Below are 4,774 nucleotides of genomic sequence, written 5' to 3'. Positions count from 1 at the left end.
TATTTAGTATGAGTCTAGAGTATTTTCAGGCTCACAGTACCACCAAGATAATAACACAAAGACAAAAAGAAAAGAAGTTACTGAATACTGTAAAAGTTATTAGTTAATTAGTATAGAAAAGTAATTGATTTACCATTTGAGTTCAATATTGACAAACAGGACAAAAGGGAGCACAGCTGAGCTTAAATTTCATAGGACTTTATGAAGTTACATTTCAGGCTATTCTCCTTGAAAAGTATCCCTACCTTAAGAACAATTTCCTATGGCTTCTTTTAACTAGTGGTTCAGTGAAGAAGGGAGAAAGCACAGTTCCACCCTGAATACACAGAATACACATACACAGAATGCTAGGGTTTGGAATGGACCTCAGGAGATCATCTAGTCCAACCCCCCTGCCAAAGGAGGTTCAGCTAGAGCAAATTGCAAGATTTTTTTTTGTTTGTTTGTTTTTTATTATTATTTTTTTCTGGTCACCATTTATTCAGTCAACACTGTACTTACACAAGACTTGACCAAAGACTTGCTTTTGGCCAAGCTGCAGAGTTGCCAAGCCACATTTCCTCAGACCCAGCCCACAAGTCCCATCTCTGAATTCTCAAGGAATTGCAAGATTAGCTTCATCCAAGCTTCATTCCCACAGGTAAAAATACTACTCCTCATTGTACTTCTCTCCATCTGCTGAGTCCCTTCCATCCTCCTCATAACCCTTCTCCAGGGAAGCCAAGTCCTCCCTAGCCTCTGAAAACTCCTTCGCCTCCTTTCCCCCCCACCACGTACCAGTGCACAAAGGCTTGCTTGGCATACATCAGGTCAAACTCGTGGTCCAAGCAGGTCCACGCCTCTGCAATGGCTGTGGTATTGCTCAGCATGCAGACAGCCTGATGCACCTTGGCAAGGTCACCCTCAGGTATGTCCTGTTTTTTTCTAGGATAGGGTTAATTTTCTTAGCAGCTAGAAAGCACTGTGTTTTGGTTTCAGTGAGGACTGTTATGAGAAAAATGTTGATAATTACAAGGACACTGTGCTTGGGCAGTTTCCAAGAAGAGAGGACTGGAAGCAGGGAGTGGAGAAGAAAAGTGTAGTAGTTAGTAAAACCCAGAATTGACAGTTGGATATACCAATAAGATATTCCATATCATATTACGTCACATTTAGTATATTAACCGGGGCTGACCGGAAAGTGGGGAGATTCTCTCGGGAATCACTCAGACTCACTTTTCTGGCATTGCAATTTTGGTTTCAGGATTCCTTTTCACTCCTCTGGGATCGTTATCAGCAGGTGGTGGGCAATTGTACTCTGCATCACTCATATAGTTGTTGCTGTTGTTGTTACTGTTATTATTCTAATTTTATTTTTATTCTAATTATTAAATTGTTCTTATCTCAACCTACAATTCTCCTCACCTTTACCCTTCCAATTCTCTCCCAGATTCCCTGGTGGCGGGGGGGAAGGGGGCAGGCAGAGGGCTGAAAGTGGCTGTGCCTTGTTTGGCTGCCAGCTTAGTTAAACTGTCACAAGGCACCACCGTGGGAGGAGTCTGGTAGTTGATATCCACCTTGAAGCCTGTGGGGCACCAGTCCACAAACTGGATCAACTGGTGTGTTTTAATAGCTGCAATCACTGCATTCACATCCTTGGGCATCACATCACCCTTGTACAGCAGGTAGCATGCCATGTACTTTTCACGGCTTGGGTCACATTTCATCATCTGGTTGGAGAACTCAAAGCATGCATTGGTAATTGCTGGCACTGAGAGCTGTTTATGGTAGGCTTTTTCCGCTGAGATGGTGGTTGCATAGAGGGAGAGTGGGAAGTGTATCTGTGGGTAGGGCACCAGGTTGGTCTGAAACTTTGTCAGGTCAACATTCATAGCACCATCAAATCTCAAGGAAGCAGTGATGGAGGAGATGATCTGCCCAATCAGCTTGTTGAGGTTGGTGTATGTGGGATGCTCAATATCCAGGGTACAGTTGCAAATGTCATAGATGGCTTCATTGTCCACCATGCAGGAGCAGTCTGAGTACTCCAGGGTGGTGTGGGTGGTGAGGATAGAGTTGTAGGGCTCCATCACTGCTGTGGAGACACTTGGGGCTGGGTAAACGGAAAGAACAATGAATGACAAGAATCATAGTTTTGATATATCAACAATGAGAAATAAATAGAAGCAGAAGAGCAAGTTTATTCTTACAATCTTTTCATATTGCTCTTGCATTAATCAGTGCTATCAGCTATGCTTTTTTTTGTTTTGTTTTATTTCCAGTCACAACTATACAAACCACAGATACCCTAAAGACTGTCTGATATGAAAATGCTGCTCTAGAATACTTAAGTATCTCTCTATGAATATTGGTTCTTGTCAGCACTTTGATGGTCCAGTTTCAGCAAGGACAAACATTTTGTTTGGAAAGAATACTTAAGGGAGTAATAAAATACTAAATCCTCACACAAATCCTAAAGATGGAAGAAAATATACACAATAAAAGAAAGAAAAAAAAATCAATCTACTTTGTATATGCAATATATAACTATTTAAAAAAATATGATTCTTTTATTTGTCACCCAATGTATGTTATTTCATATCCAGTTCTACCAGGTGAATGACTCTTAGACTTTACCTCTTTGAAGACAGAAAGGGATAGGATTCCAGTGAATGAAGAGATGACTTAAACCTGATCTCATCCTAAACAGTTAAGCTGGCAGGCTTAACTGGCTTCATGGCATGCAGTAATTCTGGACTCAAACTTTTGTATGTCCTGGGAAGGGTCTCACAAAAAAATTCATAGTGCCATTGTTTTCCTTCAGTGTTCAGAAAAATTAGTATTGAGAATTCTGTCATACATAAAGTAGTTCTGCTGCAGAATGCTGTATAGAATTTCTACAGAGGGATACTTTGCCTATCTATCAGTCATCAATCATCTATCTTATCTACTTGTTGCACATTTCATCTCAGCTGTTTGATTTGAAATAAAATTTAATGTATATGTAGCAAGAGGATGCTGTTTATAGACATCCTATCACTGTCAAAAGGGGTCTCTTGGTATGAATCAGAAAACTCATTTATGCAAGTCACTTCAGAACTTTACTTAAGATAAAAAAGGAATCAATGGATAACCAAGGTTTTGAATTCAAAGTGAAGAAACATGGATGGTTACGAGTTCATCGAGAAATATGTGGATGATATTTTAAGGCCATGTTATAAATGTTTGGAAAATATAAAAACCCTAGGATCATTATGTGTAGAGGAGGACATTCAATATTAGAAGTAGTTTTGGAATCCTGTCCCAGAAATTTCTAATTGGAATAAATAAGTAAATAAGAATTTTTATCTATGCAACTGTCGTGGTGTTTGCTAGGATAGGGTTAATTTTCTTCTTAGTAGCTAGAAAGCACTGTGTTTTGGTTTCAGTGGGGATTGTTATGAGAAGAATGCTGAAAACACACAAGGGCATGGTGATTGGGTAGTTTGGAAGTGCAGCGGACTAGGAAGGAAGTTAACAAAACCCGGAATTGACAGTTGGATATGCCAGTAAGATATTCCATATCATATTACGTCATGTTCAGTATGTTAACCAGGGCTGACTGGAAAGAAAGAGGAGGATTCTCAGAAATTGCTCAGGCTTGCTTTTCTGGGATTGCAATTTTGGTTTCAGGGTTCCTTTTCACTCCTCCGGGATCATTATCAGCAGGTGGTGGGCAATTGTACTCTGCATCACTCATACAGTTGTTGCTGTTGTTGTTATTATTATTATTCTAATTTTATTTTTACTCTAATTATTAAATTATTCTTATCTCAATCTACAAGTCTCCTCACCTTTACCCTTCCAATTCTCTCCCAGATTCCCTGGTGGCGGGTGGGGGGGAAGGAAGGGTCTGCAAGTGGCTGTGTCTTGTTTGGCTTCCAGCTAAGTTAAATTATCACAGCAATCTAGTTAAGTTATTTCTATTACCATTATAACTCCTGTGGATAAGGAGAAGCTACCTCCATTTTTAGATAGTGGATTGACCTACATAGGAATAATGATTAGGTTAATGGCGAGAGAACATAGCAGGGAATGTGAGACCTTGGAGACTTCACAATTTTGCCACAAATACTGTGCTGCATTTCATACATGTTGTCATGCCAAGATATATAGAAAGTAAAAGTTCTGTAATGCTTGTTTGTGACTATTTCTTCTGGGTACCTTTGAGTGAATGTCAACGTGTGAATTCCAAATAGACAAAGGTATTTTTCAGTAACTTTCACCAATAAATTACATGCCATATTTATCCACAGCATTTCACTTTTTTTTGTTTGGTTGGTTTTTTTTTTTGTTGTTGGTTTTTTTTTTTTTTTTTTTTTTTTTAGGATGAACAAGGATATATTATTGTATTTAGGCTAGACTGTTTTGAAGTCCTGTCTAGTTTTGAACTAACCAACTGTATGGCCCTGTAATACTCTGTGTTTTGTGCTTACTAGATCCTTTCTAGCTCTAGGACTCCTAGAACTATTAGTCTGCATTCCCACTCCAAAAGAACATTAAGAATTGCTTAAACAAAACCCAAAAAATTCTAATGATCAGTCCTGTATTTCTTGAAATCAAAGCTAATACTATGCAGGAACAATGTATTTCTGCAGCAGAAACATACTATTTTATGCTAGAGAAACTCCCATACATAGTTCCTTCATATTCTTCATCAAAATGACAGAAGGAGTTAATAAAACACTCATTTTTGTTCCCCTAAGACATTTACAACGAATTTTCATTTTGAAATTGCTTTTGATAGAAACTACAA

At 38.7% G+C, this 4,774-nt stretch overlaps 1 pseudogene; it reads right to left on the bottom strand.

Annotated features, from left to right (window-relative positions):
* Positions 1-649: 649 nt before the first annotated feature.
* LOC104521597 (tubulin alpha-3 chain-like) lies at positions 650-2,105 on the bottom strand (annotated as a pseudogene).
* Positions 2,106-4,774: the final 2,669 nt, after the last annotated feature.

The sequence above is a fragment of the Antrostomus carolinensis genome, unplaced genomic scaffold (genome assembly GCF_000700745.2).
Source record: "Antrostomus carolinensis isolate BGI_N321 unplaced genomic scaffold, ASM70074v2 scaffold21892, whole genome shotgun sequence".
NCBI classification, from domain to species: Eukaryota; Metazoa; Chordata; class Aves; order Caprimulgiformes; family Caprimulgidae; genus Antrostomus; species Antrostomus carolinensis.
This window is presented reverse-complemented; position numbering and strand designations above follow the sequence as displayed.